Consider the following 16,736-nt stretch of genomic DNA (forward strand, 5'->3'; position numbering starts at 1 on the left):
CTGATAAATAAATAAATAGAAGCCGTGACTCACAGACGGGTCCCGACCCACTGGTTGGGTAACAGTTTGGTATAGGGAGGGGGGAGGGGTTACCTCACCTGTTTGTTGTTCTCCAGATTAGGAAACAGTTCCTTAACGATTTGTTTGTGTTCATCCAGAACATAACTAAATATAATATATAATCATCATCATCACCATCGCCCCCACACACACACACACACACACACACACACACACACACACACACACACACACACACACACACACACACACACACACACACACACACACACACACACACACACACACACACACACACACACACACACACACCACCACATTATTGGCATCCCAGAGACAGTCAGATTTAGGCTCCCATATTGTTGGACCTAACCAATCAGCGTGCAGTGGGCGTGTCTCTCTGTTCAGCTGTAGTAAATAGACGGAGCCGAGCTGAGAGAGAGAGAGAGAGAGAGAGAGATGACTGTGTGTTACAGTATGATATTATAATGTGTGTGTCTGCGCTGCAGTCTTAACTGTACATGAAGGCTTGTTGTTGAGTCGGTGCTGCTAACCAACTGGACGCTGTCCGTTCTAACTACCTGGACGCTGTCCATTCTAAAGGCCTGTCTGTCTGCAAACAACGAGACGAGACCAACGGTCACCAACCTGCATGTTACAACTGTCCTCCGTCCGTCTGTCTGTACGTCTACAGGTTGGTACACTGTCTGTCTGTCTGTCTGTCTGTCTGTCTGTCTGTCTGTCTGTCTGTCTGTCTGTCTGTCTGTCTGTCTGTCTGAATGTCTGTCTGTCTATCCAAGTATCTATCCATTCCATGCGTCGTGCGTGCGGTGCCTGCGTATGGTGGTGTCTCCATTTCGTTCCGCGCGTATTTTGCCCGCGAGTGCTGCTACAGGTGGGCTGGAAAGGGTCTGTGTGTGTGTGTGTGTGTGTGTGTGTGTGTGTGTGCCAGGTAGCGCGCACGCCCGTGCTGCCATGCACGGTGAATGATGCACCACAGTAGTTTGTTTTGGGGTTTATTCATTTAAAGTGTCTCTACTCTACCACCGGCTGCTCGGCATGACACGGTGGCAGCGGCTCTAGTGAACACAGCAGTGGCTGATTACAGTTTACCTCCACGGTGGAGCCGTGGAGGCGTCAGGCTCGCTGCGGTATACGTTCCACTGTTGCTTTGAAACGCGTACCTCTCCGGTAGCTTCTTCCATTGATTGATTCATTGAAGTTTGCAGAATTACAGTACATTTCAAGCGCAACTCAATGCAAAAAACTGTTATTGTGAGTGGACGACCAATAAACCAATAAAGGCTAAAGAAAACATACAGTGAGGGGAAAGTGCTTTCCAGCACTCTGCAGACACGAGCCCACGACACGCACGGTGCGTTCCAGGGCCGTGCACGGCCCACGACATGCATGGTGCGTTCCTGAGCCGTGCACGGCCCAGTGGGCCCCCGGCCACGGGGGACGTCAAGTCAAGTGCACTCGGTCTCAAACTCTCAATGAAAAGCGCCTCCGGAGCTCCGAGGCTGAGTCAGTCAACCCTATAGAACTTAACAGGTTAGTTGACTCTTTCAGCCTGAAGCTTATATCCAGCCTGTGGTGCACACAACAATGCTTCTACACAAGTTATATTTAATTTAAATAGTTAATCTGTCATGCAAGCTAGGCTTTCTGTTGTGGTTGTGAACTTGTGATGTGATTGTGATATGATGGTGATTTGATGGTGATTGTGATATGATGGTGATTTGATATGATGGTGATATGATGGGATGGTGAGTGTTGTGATGGTGATATGACAGTGATGTGATGGTGATATGACAGTGATGTGATGGTGATATGACAGTGATGTGATGGTGATATGACAGTGATGTGATGGTGATATGACAGTGGTTTGATGGTGATATGACAGTGATGAGATGGTGATATGACAGTGTTTTGATGGTGATATGACAGTGATGTGATGGTGATATGACAGTGATGTGATGGTGATATGACAGTGATGTGATGGTGATGTGACAGTGATGTGATGGTGATGTGATGGTGATATGACAGTGATGTGATGGTGATATGACAGTGGTTTGATGGTGATATGACAGTGATGAGATGGTGATATGACAGTGTTTTGATGGTGATATGACAGTGATGTGATGGTGATATGACAGTGATGTGATGGTGATATGACAGTGATGTGATGGTGATATGACAGTGATGTGATGGTGATATGACAGTGATGTGATGGTGATATGACAGTGATGTGATGGTGATATGACAGTGATGTGATGGTGATATGACAGTGATGTGATGGTGATATGACAGTGATGTGATGGTGATATGACAGTGATGTGATGGTGATGTGACAGTGATGTGATGGTGATGTGACAGTGATGTGATGGTGATATGACAGTGATGTGATGGTGATATGACAGTGATGTGATGGTGATATGACAGTGATGTGATGGTGATGTGACAGTGATGTGATGGTGATGTGACAGTGATGTGATGGTGATATGACAGTGATGTGATGGTGATATGACAGTGATGTGATGGTGATATGACAGTGATGTGATGGTGATGTGACAGTGATGTGATGGTGATGTGACAGTGATGTGATGGTGATATGACAGTGATGTGATGGTGATATGACAGTGATGTGATGGTGATATGACAGTGATGTGATGGTGATATGACAGTGATGTGATGGTGATGTGACAGTGATGTGATGGTGATATGACAGTGATGTGATGGTGATATGACAGTGATGTGATGGTGATATGACAGTGATGTGATGGTGATATGACAGTGATGTGATGGTGATGTGACAGTGATGTGATGGTGATATGACAGTGATGTGATGGTGATATGACAGTGATGTGATGGTGATATGACAGTGATGTGATGGTGATATGACAGTGATGTGATGGTGATATGACAGTGATGTGATGGTGATATGACAGTGATGTGATGGTGATATGACAGTGATGTGATGGTGATATGACAGTGATGAGATGGTGATATGACAGTGATGTGATGGTGATATGACAGTGATGTGATGGTGATATGACAGTGATGTGATGGTGATATGACAGTGATGTGATGGTGATATGACAGTGATGTGATGGTGATATGACAGTGATGTGATGGTGATATGACAGTGGTTTGATGTGATGGCGAGCCACTGCCGCCCTATAGAGGAAGTGATGGTGAGCCCTATAGAGGAAGTGATGTGGCATCCCTATCGTGGTACAAGATTGAAAATAGTTATTATAGGCAAGAAACATTATTATTTTAACAAAGTGGTTCAAAGTGTACTTTAAGGTTATAGAAAGGCTGAAAGACGGAGAACACAATGGATGATGTTGGTGAGTATAATATAGACTTAGTGATGATCTATGAGTCGATGTCAAGACTGACTGACTGACTGACTGACACACCGACAGACAGACAGACAGACAGACAGACAGACAGACAGACAGACAGACAGACAGACGGGTATGGCGGGTACAGTAGACGCAGCACATGGTCAGACAGACGGGTAAAGGGGACAGACAGACAGACAGACAGACAGACAGACAGACAGACAGACAGACAGACAGACAGACAGACAGACAGACAGACAGACAGACAGACAGACAGACAGGGTCACAGACAGTGTGTGACATATTGGACAACATAAGAAGCACATTGAACCTGAAGCCAAACGCCTGTGAGTGACAGGGAGGAGGGGGGGTGACTCTGACATCTAAAAATTACGACAGCCCCAGGAGGGGGGGGGGGGAGAGGGGGAGAGAGAGAGAGAGAGAGAGAGAGAGAGAGAGAGAGAGAGAGAGAGAGAGAGAGAGAGAGAGAGAGCGAGAGAGCGAGAGAGAGAGAGAGAGAGATTAGGATTTCACTGTTTTGCATTTTTGCATATCAATGTCCAGCTGCTCTGGTGTGTCTAGTCTGGTCTGAGTTCAACTATCTGGTCTGGTGTGAGTTCAACTATTTCTGCTGTAGTTCTTCTAGACTGAGACCTCCTGTGTGTGTGTGTGTGTGCGTGCGTGTGTGTGTGCATGCATGCGTGCATGTGCGGTTCAGGCCAGCCAGAGTGCATCCATTCAGTGGAAAGTCTTGTACATTTTGCTACAGTATGTGAAGCTGAGAGACGAGGCCTCCAAACAGCTGGGCAGGAGTGGACACGTACACGTACACGTACACATACACACACACACACACACACACACACACACACACACACACACACACACACACACACACACACACACACACACACACACACACACACACACACACACACACACACACAGGAGGAGTCAGTGTCAGAGTCTTGCCACCGTGGATGGCTGGGCGAGCAGCCAAAGGCCACAGTTTACCTCAGGAAACCATCAGCTCTCTACACTGGATGGAGAGGGAGAGGAAAAACTCTCTCTCTCCCGTGTGTGTGTGTGTGCGTGCGTGCAAGTAAGTGTCTGTCTGTCTGTCCGTCTGTCCTGCGTGCATACTTGCTCTTTCCCCAACAAGTCTACTTTGTAAATCATATTTGGTGGAGTCTGTGTAGAAAGCACTGGCAGTACTTCTCTCTGGCCTATTGTGTGTGTGTGTGTGTGTGTGTGTGTGTGTGTGTGTGTGTGCATGTGTGTGTCCGTCAGACGTCTAATGGGCTGTGAAATGATTTTAGAGCCGTTGTTTTCAACACTCTGTACTGTAAGGCCGGGTCAACCCCGCTTTCACCCGCTATGCACTCGCACGACCGCACACGCACATGCACGTACAAGCACACACACGTACGTACACGCACTCTGTCTCCCTGTGCTCCCAATCCATGTTTTTAATTAATGGCATAAAGCAGCAGGCAGCGGGGCTTTGACTGAAGGGATAACTGGCTGTAAATTGATAGCAGGCATTCCCTTGGCATCTGACACTCTCATGCCGCTGGCGCTTATTTCTCGTGTGTGTGTGTGTGTGTGTGTGTGTGTGTGTGTGTGTGTGTGTGTGTGTGTGTGTGTGTGTGTGTGTGTGTGTGTGTGTGTGTGTGTGTGTGTGTGTGTGTGTGTGTGTGTGTGTGTGTGTGTGTGTGCGTGCGTGCGTGCATGCAATATATATATATATATATATATATATATATATATATATATATAGCAGACTGCATCTCAGTGGACCCCTAAAGGATCCAATTTAGATCAAAGTCCCTCGAGGTAGGCAGGTGTTTGTTGGATGGTCTCGCTGTCCGTGCGTGTGTGCAGCGCGCGTGCGCAGGCTCGTTAGCCGGCGGTAACACACACACACACACACTCCGTTGTACGACGGTGTGTCGTCGCACGCCTTAAACAAAATATCTTATAGATCTGCTGTTCTTCGACGCGCGACACTGCCGTACAAAGAAGTATAAGTTCATCTTTAAATTGGGCTTTAGAGAGTTGTCCGACATCCCAACGGGAGATATCTTCAGACGGACATGCTGGATTTATTTAGTCCTTCCTGTTGGATGTTCCATCCTTTTGTTCATTTCCCCTCATATCCACACACCCTTATCTCTTATATACCGTATAGACATAGTGCTTTCTACACGCTATAGCTCTGGAATGCATTCCCAAAGGAAAACATCGTTTTTTCTTTTCTTTCTTCCTTTCCTGGGTGTTTTTGTATCTTGATATATTATCTTGCTGCTGTAAAGAGGGGGGGGGGGGGGCTGCACGCGGGGGTGCTGCACGCGACAGGCACGGCCAAGAATGCTTCAGACGTGATTAGCAGCCTTTAAGCGGAATCCCAAACGAGGCGGACGGAGATTAGGAACACGTGTGACTCCTGCGCACGCCGTCAACACCGTACTGACCTGACGCCATCAACACCGTACTGACCCTCCCCACCGCACTGACCCGTATCAATGATAGCTTATCGTATAGCGCACGTACACATTGATAGATGGATACAGATAGACAGATGGATATGTGTTCACACACGTGTATATGTATTGATATATATAGATACAGACAGATAGATATGTGTTCACACATGCGTATGCACACACACAACTTAACCAGTCGCTTGTTTGACAAGCTCTGCCTCCCGAGAGCCAAGATATCTGTTTGGACAGGCCTCGCTATACGCATGGAAGGGCTCTGAGGAGAGACAGACAGAGTACGTGTGTGTGTGTGTGTGTGTGTGTGTGTGTGTGTGTGTGCACACTAAATCAGTGTGAGATTGTGTCTGACTGGGAAGGAACACTTGCAGCATAGACTGCGTAATGTGTGTATATTAATCAAAAGTTAGTGAAACATAATATGTAATTCCACCACCTCACACTGACTGTGTTCATATTTACATTTATAACATGTAATTCCACCACCTCACACTGACTATGTGTTCATAATTACATTTATTGTGTACGGGAGAAAACTGTAGAGGAGATCGTGAAAAAACAAGAAGGTGGACGCACACGCCAATAGCCAGAGTGCCAATATTTTATTATCACAGCAGGTAAGACAAAATTAATCCAACATTTTGGCGGTTAAGCCTTGGTATAGGCGCCAAACTGTCTGTCTCTCTCTGGCCCTGTAGGCTCCAAACTGTCTGTCTCTCTCTGGCCCTGTAGGCTCCAAACTGTCTGTCTCTCTCTGGCCCTGTAGACTTCAAACTGTCTGTCTCTCTCTGGCCCTGTAGGCTTCAAACTGTCTGTCTCTCTCTGTCCCTGTAGGCTCCAAACTGTGACTTTTCCAGCTCAAAATATCTTCTTCGTTCTGAGGAAGAGCTTTGAGCTCAAAATCAATGCAGCAAATAATCCGTCACATTGGAGCCCTCGGTGTGCACCTGTCTGTCTGTCTGTCTGTCGCTCTGCACCTGTCTGTCTGTTGCTCTGCACCTGTCTGTCTGTCTGTCTGTCTGTAACTGTCTGTTTGTCGCTCTGCACCTGTCTGTCTGTCTGTCTGTCTGTCTGTACCTGCCCATGTTTGGCTTAGGGATGAGCATGGACGTCGTTGGCCTTTTTTTCTACAGTGTGAAACGAGACCACCGACCTTCCCTGATGATGGCTTAACCGCCGAAACATTGTCTTACCTGCTGGCCTAATAAAACATTGGCACTCTGGCTATTGGCGTGTGCGTCCACCTTCTTGTTTTTTCAAGATCTCCTCCATAATTATATTTATATATTTATAACATGTACAGTACTTCCACCACCTCTCACTGACTGTATGTGTTCATAATTACAGTAAGTCTGTTTCTGTCGTGTGCTGTTTTCTCTTTCTTTGTCTTCTTTGTATTCAAGTTGTGTTTTACTCTGCTGCAGTTTATTGCACTGTTTTTTTTACGATGTTTTCTGTCCGTATGGGACTGTGACTGGTTGTCATTTTAAATGTGCTTCTGTAAAAAGAGATTTAGTGTGAGTTTGAGTGTGAGAGCTTATCGTTCTTTGTGCTTCCGTACTATAGGACTCTGGTTTGTCTTCTGTCATTTTAATGCGCTCTATAAAAAGAGAAATGGAGCGTGAGTGTGATCCGCAGCCACGGCATCGTAATAATGGAGACAGAGACTCCACTCACTCATATAATTCCGCTGCTGCCTTTCCTTTCATCCAGGTAGTCACTCTGATATGTGGCTGCCTTCCAGGTACAGCTGATGTGTTTGTTTATTATGAGCTGAACCAGAGTCTCCTCTGGTACAGAACATGTGATGTGTGAGCCACGATGTTATGCTTCCCACACAAGATTCGGCACAAACAAGGGACTAAATTATTTTCACTCCTATGCCACCAAAATGTGGAACGCCCTACCAACAGTCATTAAGACATGTGAATCCCTTGACTCCTTCAAAACCGCTCTCAAAGGGCACCTACGGACGTCTGCAATTCGAAACCGCCCCCCTTAAAATCTGACTATGAGAGGAGCACGTAACTTTGGGAAAGTGTCATAGTAGCTTGTTTACAACTGAAACAGACTTCCTGTGCACTGACTTGCTCTTCAAAATAAGAGCCACATGTAATGATTAGTCAACACTATAGTTTTATTTCTAAGTCTACTTACAGGACGTTAACATAACATTTGAGTTCCTTTTGAGTGCCTGTCCGATTTCTCCACATAACTGTCTCAGCTGTTGGTGCGCAAATGCGCCTCGCATGCCTTTGATCTACCGCGCATGACATATGCGCACTGGCGCATCGGTTGTGTGCCGCCCTGAACATGTATACACAACATGAACGTAGTACTGTGTGTGTGTGTGCGTGCACGTGCATGCATGCTTCCATGTGTGTGTGTGTGTGTGTGTGTGTGTATTTGTGTCTTATCCGTATGCACCTGCAGGCGTGTGTCATTGCATTTGAGCTGTAATGACTTGAGGAGGGTTTGACAGACCAGTGACAGAATCATTTCTCTGGGCTCTAAAATTATAGTGGCTGCAGGTCTGCGTGCGTGCGACGCCGTGCGTGCGAGCGTGCGTGCGTCTAGTGGCTGTCAGTCTGCTGACAGGTGTCACACTGGCCTCAGTGCCTTCATCATTTTGGCTGCTGCTGGCTGACCATAATCCTGTACCAGCTATCAGCCAGAGAGGAGAGACTAGAGAGGAGAGAATGAGAGACGGAAGGAGATTGTTCCTGGTGGGGGATGAGGTGATAGCTGGGATATGTCTGCTCTGCTCTGCGGAGGTGTAATAATTGTTTTATAGATTGATACAGCTGTTCATATTGATCCAGTATAATTGGTTTATTCCACTGTTCATATTGATCCCGTAGGAGATCCAGTAGATCCAGTAGGAGATCCACCATTGGCTTAGGCAGTATGGGGTCAGACTCCCATTGGCTTAGGCAGTATGGGGTCAGACTCCCATTGGCTTAGGCAGTATGGGATCAGACTCCCATTGGCTTAGGCAGTATGGGGTCAGACTCCCATTGGCTTAGGCAGTATGGGGTCAGACTCCCATTGGCTTAGAGGGGCAGTCATGACTAGGTCGCTAATAAAACGGGGCCTGTGTTGTATGTCAGATTCCACCAGAGGGCGAATATATAATCAGTTACTGTTATTGAAGTTAAAACCAAGCCATGCTACAGTGTTTGAATGGAATATATCAACTAATGCCTATTATGCCTATTCACATCACACATAATCACACATTAAAGGGTAAGACCACTTTTTTTGAGGTTTGGGTTGTTTTCTTACCTTATTATGGTCAAACTAGTCCAGTCCAGGAGTTATTTCGCTCTGTTGTGTTGTTTATTAGCAATTTAAGAAATAAAAAATAGGGTCCATTGACTTCCATTGTAGCGGGGAAACAGCTCTCAAAGTCACTCTTTTAGCACATGAACGAATGCAACAAAAGCTGATTCTGACAGCTTATGACATCAGGAAAACTCATGCGGTTTTATTTTTAATAAAAAATGTCAACGTTGTCTTGTTTTGATTAATTTGTGTAGAAAGAAGATCTGGTAGGTATGCTTACGCTAACCGAATCACTTCTGTTTTCACGTGACGCGGTACTATGATCCGATTGGTCCAACTCTAACTGCAACAACCTGGAACAGTGCACTTCATCCTCCGTTCTAAAAGTATCGTAAGCCTACAAACTTATGACTGCTTGCCGTGGGTGTCTGTGTCTGGGGTACTGCTCGACTGCAGATGGATTGGGTGCTCTCAGCGTACAACACAGGCAGCCAGCGTGCTTCCTTGTTTACAAATGAAAACGGAAACGGAAGACCGCATTGCAGCTTCAGTGTCTCTCCAAACAAAATAGTAACTTTATAAATATACGTTAAAACACGAAAATAAAACCGCATGAGTTTTCCTGATGTCATAAACTGTCAGAATCAGCTTTTGTTGCGTTCGTTCATGTGCTAAAAGAGTGACTTTGAGAGCTGTTTCCCCGCTACAATGTAAGTCAATTGGCTCATTGGGCTGGTATTTTTATAAAGTTATTTTCTATAAAACTGCACAATGGAGCGAATTAACTCCTGGACTGGACTAGTTTGACCATAATAAGGTAAGAAAACAACCCAAACCTCCAAAAAAGTTATTCAGCGACGCCGACGAGTCATCAGAAAAGTAAATGTCTGTGAGTTTCACATTGTTTAAAGGAACCTTTCAGCTAACACTGCAGTGTGTGTGTGTGTGTGTGTGTGTGTGTGTGTGTGTGTGTGTGTGTGTGTGTGTGTGTGTGTGTGCGCGTGTATGACTGTAGGCATCGCCTGCCTCAGTCAAACCCGGGGAGAGATCTGAACTGGGATCAGAATAACCCACCTTGTGATCTTCCAACCACCCTAAAGTCGACAAAACACACAAAGTGTGCGCGTGGCGCCGAATATTCAATGCGTTTTCATCGATAAATATGCTGTGGGTGCGTGTGAGTGTGTGTGAGTGTGTGTGCGTGCGGTGGGGTTCTCCCCAGTGGACGCTGAATAATACATCACTGAGTCTCTCAGAGAGAGAGAGAGAGACCTTGTCTTTCATCAGTCTACTAGGTGCCAATCTAATCCCGTGTTGCTGTCACTGCACAGTGGTGGAAAGTAACTGTCAAGTGCTGTACTTGTATTTACATGTTCCAATACCATTAGAGGCAAATATTGTACTTTTTATTCCTCTACAAATTTGGTAAACGTAGTCACTAGTTTTACTGATAAATGTAGTCACAAGTCCTACATTAACCCCTTCAGCCTGGCCATTTAAATAGATGATCTACAAGTCCTACATTAACCCATTCAGCCTGGCCATTTAAATAGATGATCTACAAGATCTATTTTCAAAAGATTTGTATACATTTCAAACATCGGAACAGGCCATTCTGACTACTTAGTAGTCAACACTAACCCTTACTTATAACTTTGGTAACTCCATTACAATTTTATGTAATTGGCTTCCATCTGAAAATATGTTGTTCTAGGGACCCCCCCAGAAGCAAAGATTTGAGTTAAAAACGTTCGCTGTGATTGAATATGTATATATTCAAAGATCTGCGCCACATTTTCCAATAGCTAAAGTATAACATAATGCTTAAAACACCAAAATGGGGTTCCTGTCCTAAATGTGTTTTAATGGCGAACCTTCCGGGACCTCCTAGCTGTGAGGCGACGGCGCTAATGACTGCTCCACCGCGCTGCTGTCAATCACTGTCCATCTACATGTTCAGTGCGACACTTGGTGATCTTGTAGATCTGCTATTTTTGGTACGCATGGTATGCGCGTGACATCATCATCAAGCCCGGAAGTTATGCAGGAATGCCTACCGAGTGGCAAAAAACTACTTTCTGGCCTTGATAGCCCATACATCCAAACAGAAAAGTCCTATCTGATTGCATTAAACAACATTAAACAATGTTAAACTCACTTTGCATGTTGCTTTGCCACTCGATTTGCCACTCGATGTGCCATTCACTTTTTTTTTTTTTTTTAGATATTTTTTTTGCGGCTTACGCCTTTTATTGTTTTTTTTTTTTTGAAGGGACAGACAGTAGGCTGACAGGAAACGGGAGAGAGATGGGGGGATGACATGCAGTAAAGGCCGTGTCGGGTCCGGGAGTCGAACCCGCGGCACACTGCGACTGGATTACCAGTCCGGTGCCCAGACCATTACGCTACGGCCTGGGCCGTGCCATTCACTTTAAGCATCCGCATCCCCTCTATTGGCCAATATGTGTTTTATTAGTGCATGCTCAGAGATATGTACTTCTTCTTCATAGGACACTGCAGTGTGTTTCATGCATTGCCACAGATGTGTGTGTGTGTGTGTGTGTGTGTGTGTGTGTGTGTGTGTGTGTGTGTGTGTGTGTGTGTGTGTGTGTAAAATTCCCTCCTAGGGTGAGAGAAACGGGATGGAGAATGGAGATGGTATCTCAGGGAGTATATAACAGGTCATAGCAGAGCAAAGAGGTATTTTTTGGGCAAGTCCTACATCATTATTGTACTTAATACCCTCTGTATTGCTCACAGCCACTGTTAATTGGCCTGCTGACACTATAATAAAGATATGAACGAACCCTCATGTGGGCTGTCAATCATCTGCTGCTTGGGTTTATGACTTCGGGCAAGAAAAGGCCTTTCAATGCAAACACGCACAACTCACGACACGCACGATCCGTCGGTGGGCACCAGCACTGTGCGTCATGCATGTGTGCGATGTGCGTGTGTGTGTGCTTGTAGAAGCTTGTAGATCAGCAACCTGAAAACAAGAAATGATATTTGTCAGGTGCAACAAGCGCTGTCTCCATTGTGCATCATTCCTGCTCTCCAGTTTAGCTCATAACATTAGGCGCTGTTATCAGACGCTCTGCTCCGCTCCGCGCTGCGCTGTTTATACAGGTATATATATATATATATGTGTCTATGGGTGCAGAGTGAGACTCTAGACTTGACAAAACACAGTGATGATTTTGGCCATGTTATCTGCTGGTGTTGATCCACTGACAGTGAAAACTCAACACAGCCATCTTTTTAGAGTACATTGTGCTTCAGTATGTTGACAAGCTTCATGGAGATGCTATTTTTCCATTCAAGCTCGATTTGGCACCTGCCCACAGTGCCAAAACTACTAGTAACTGGTGTACTGACCATGGTATTACTGTGCTTAACCAGCGAACTGGCCTGAACTGAACCTCACAGATAATCTAGGTTGTATTATCAAGAGGAAGGTGTGATTTTATCAGGGTAATGACTCGCATGACGAAACCAGTTCTGTGAGTGCTGGTTTTCTCTTATTCCTGTAAAGAGGAAGGTGTGAGACATTGCTGTATTGTTGTATTGTTCTTTCAGCTTTGGCAATGTAAACGTATGTTTTCTCATGCCAATAAAGCCCTTTTAATTGAAATTGAATTGAATTGAGACATGATGAGACTCAACAATACAAATTAATTTACGGCTGTTATCAAACAAACCTGGGTTTCCATAACACCTCAACAGTGCCACAGGCTGATCACCTCCATGCCACGCCCCATTGATGAAATAATTTGTTCAAAAGTAGCCCAGACCAAGTATTGACTGCAAATATTAATCTACTTTTCAGATGGTCGACATTTCTCGTTTAAATTCTTTTTTTTCTCTTAAAATATTCTAATTTATTGAGATAGGATTTTTTGATTCTCATGAGCTGTACGCCATAATCATCAAAAAGGTTTTAAATACTCACTTTATGCACAATGGGGGTGTTTCAGAGTATGGGGTCAGACTCCCATTGGCTTAGGGGGCAGGCAATCATGACTAGGTCACTAGTAAAAACGGGCCTGTTGTATGTCAGAGAGAGAGAGATATAGAGAGAGCATTCAATTAAACCGAGCTTCAACCCTTCCAGGCCCATTAAACGCTTGAAGAGAGAGAGAGAACACACACACACACACACACTCACACACTCAAGCCTGTACCTGCTGGGCAAATGATTAGCAGTACTAGAATTGTGGATTGGATGAATTCGGGTGGCGTGCAGGATTTTCTGTGCATAGAGAGATGTGTGCTAACGTGGTTAGGAGAAGGAGAACGGATAAACAGCCATGTGCTTGTGTACCTAGAAGGATAAGTGCGTGCGTGTGTGCGTGCGTGCGTGCGTGCGTGCGTGCGTGCGTGCGTGCGTGTAGAGGTATCTGTGTGGCTTACAGAGACAGACAGGAAGGAAAGGTGTTGCAGACTTTACTGTGAGCTGTTGTAACGCCTGGGATTTGATCCCGGCTCTCCCTTGTGGAAAGAAAGCCAAACATCTTAACCGCTAAGCCAAAGGGAATTCCTCGTGGCTCAGACAGAGGAGATATTGGACTTTAAGCTGCGTCAGTCTGAGGTTGGGAGCCACTCTGACACACGAGGACACTTTGCAGTCTCACGGATGGCAGGTGTGATTTCAAAGCAACACGGACAGAGTGCCTGAATGCAACCGAGTGTGAAATGCTTCATTATGAGATTACGCTGCGGTTGTTCCGTGACACCTGAAGTCCAGGTGAGGCTGTTCATCGTAGCTTTGAGCTAAACACTGTCAATGTTCCATTCCTTCAGTCCAGAGAGACAGAATACCTCAGAAGAGCTAAAGGCTGCAATGTTCCATTCCTTCAGTCCACAGAGAAAGAGAATACCTCAGAAGAGCTAAACCCTGTCAACGTTCCATTCCTTCAGTCCACAGAGGGAGAGAATACCTCGGAAGATCACTTCTATTTGAAGCACTTAAGCCCCTGATTGAAGATAATAATAGGTTTCCTTTGTTTCCATGGCAACTGTCTCGTCTCGTGAAACGGGCCAGTCATGATGTGGATCATTTTAGATCTTTGATTCTCAACGTTTTTTAAGGACATTCCATTTTGGAGATGCATTCGGGTGACCTTTTATCTCTGGAAGTAGACCTACACTATGTAACACTCAGTGTCGATGTAACCCTGAAAGGGTCCAGATTGAACCAAATAGACCCGTAAGGGTTTGTATGGAAAGGGTCTTTGCCATGGAAATGTTTGCTCTAGCGCCAGTTGAGTGAAGCTGCGCCAGAAACGAATATGCAAAGAACAGGATGTCTGTAGTGTACTGTGGTGTCTCTAAGATTAGATTCATCACGTGCTCAGTGCAATCACTTTGAGACTTTTCTCACTCACACTCCTCAGATAGCCTTTGGGCCTACCTCACCTTAACTCAATCTTAGCTGGGCGTGTTCGGACGGATTCAATTAATCGCCACAGATCGCCTAGAAAACGTGATTACACGCACGCTTAGTGTTATTATTGTCACAGTGGCAGAAGGACAGGACCCAAATGCAGAGGCAGAGCATGAAAGTTCAAATTAACTGATTTATTGTACCAAACCCGGTCAAGCATACAACATAAGGTTAGTAGTAGCTGCATGCAGAAAATGAGGAAATGCCAAAAAGCTGAACGTACAGAAGCACAAAAAACTAAAAGCAGAATGTCCAAAAGTGCAAACCTTCAAAAATACACAAGGCAGAGAAGTCCAAACCAAACAGAAGTCCAAACAGGGAACCAGCAACTCCAAGAACAACACAGGAAACAAAGACTTATGTTCTGACAGTGTGAGTGTGGCATGAGTCCAGTTTTATAGTGAGCAGGTTGATTGTGGAAGTGTTCACAGGTTTGTATTGTGGGCATGGCTGGGCTGGGGATGGAGTGGGAACAGGTGTGTGACAAATGACTGAGGGTAGGAATGGAGAGTGGGAGTGGCTGACAGGGAGACATGGTCTGCAGACCATGACAATTATGCGATCCAGCATCGCACATATTATATTATTTTATATAGTTTTGATTAGGCGTTCCAGTCTGTGACATCTGTCCACAAACCCACACACATCTAGAACATCTGTCCACAAACCCACACACATCTAGAACATCTGTCCACAAACCCACACACATCTAGAACATCTGTCCACAAACCCACACACATCTAGAACATCTGTCCACAAACCCACACACATCTAGAACATCTGTCCACAAACCCACACACATCTAGAACATCTGTGCACAAACCCACACACATCTAGAACATCTGTCCACAAACCCACACACATCTAGAACATCTGTCCACAAACCCACACACATCTCATCTCAGCACATCCACGCGACGCTGTTTCTCTCTCATTTTGACACCTGCAGATGTGTGAAAACGAGCTGTTTAGACACCTGTGTTTTCGTGTTAATATTCCAGTCTATTTTCAGCTGATTACAGCCGTGATAAACTGTACCAATTGACAGCTTTTCTGTCACATAGCCCACACATCTTGAGCAGTTGATGTGCGTGAAAAGAAAACGTGTTGTTGCTATGAGTGATTTACTCATAGTAGACGTCCTTGGGTTCATGAAAGGTGATTATTGTTATTCTAGTAATCATAGAAATGTACCAGGAGGGTGCTGGGTGGGCCGCTGTAAAACACCAGACATAAATACACAAGGACATGCATGAACGAATAATTTATGAACAATAACTGATTATTAGTTTCCTTGTATTACATCACAACTAATTGGTGATTTGTTAGTTCAGAATTAAGATTGTCAGGATAGATGCACAACTATCCACATGCATGCTTCTAACTAGTCTATACTTAACAGACAGTGTAAGTTAGTTATCGTTCCTCTAAGGTTGGGCGGCAGTGGCTCAGTGGTAGAGTAACCGGATGCCAACCACAAGGTTGCCAGTTCCATCCCTGTGGGCTCCCCCAGATTTAGTGTCCTTGAGCAAGACTCTGAACCCCTAATTGCTCCTGATGTGCTGGTTGGTGCCTTGCATGGTTTACTCCGGCATCGGTGTGTGAATGGACAATCTATGTGAAGCACCTTGGATAAAGGCGCTGTGTGTGTGTGTGCGTGCTGAAGTGGTCAATACCGTTAATGTATGCTTTGCAATTAATCTAAATCTAAGTAGAAATCAAAGTATTGAAAATTGGAAATACTCAAGTAAAGTAAAATAACAAATTTGTACTCAACTGCAGTACTTTAGTAAATTTAGTTACTTTCCACCACTGGAAATAACAAGGCTACATTTGTGTACTAACCCTGTGACACCCAGCATTGCATTACTACAACATATTTTAATGAATGAATGGATGAATGAATGAATGAATGAATGAATGAATGAATGAATGAATGGATGAATGCATGGATGAATGAATGAATGAATGAATGAATTAATTATTATTATTATTATTATGTTCTTTTTTCACCTAAACGTCATCATTGATGTTCATTGCAATGCAATTGGTCATGATATTTGCATATAAATACCCCCCACAGAGGCTGAAATGAACACAAACTGAAAATCTCGGGACTGTGCAATTTTT

The 16,736-nt window shown here is 44.9% G+C and overlaps 1 protein-coding gene across 4 annotated transcripts in view; it reads left to right on the forward strand.

The window, feature by feature from the left end:
- Positions 1 to 495: 495 nt before the first annotated feature.
- The window catches only part of LOC310854834 (cell migration-inducing and hyaluronan-binding protein-like), a 125,002-nt gene continuing 108,761 nt past the window's right edge, over positions 496 to 16,736 (forward strand). For all 4 annotated transcript variants that reach the window (XM_083759537.1, XM_083759540.1, XM_083759539.1 and 1 more), the window contains exon 1: positions 496 to 715. The gene's annotated coding sequence lies outside the window, so the exon portion shown is untranslated. The remainder of the gene's footprint in view (positions 716 to 16,736) is intronic.

The sequence above is a fragment of the Protomyctophum parallelum genome, assembly GCF_964188405.1.
Source record: "Protomyctophum parallelum genome assembly, chromosome: 2".
Classification (NCBI taxonomy): domain Eukaryota; kingdom Metazoa; phylum Chordata; class Actinopteri; order Myctophiformes; family Myctophidae; genus Protomyctophum; species Protomyctophum parallelum.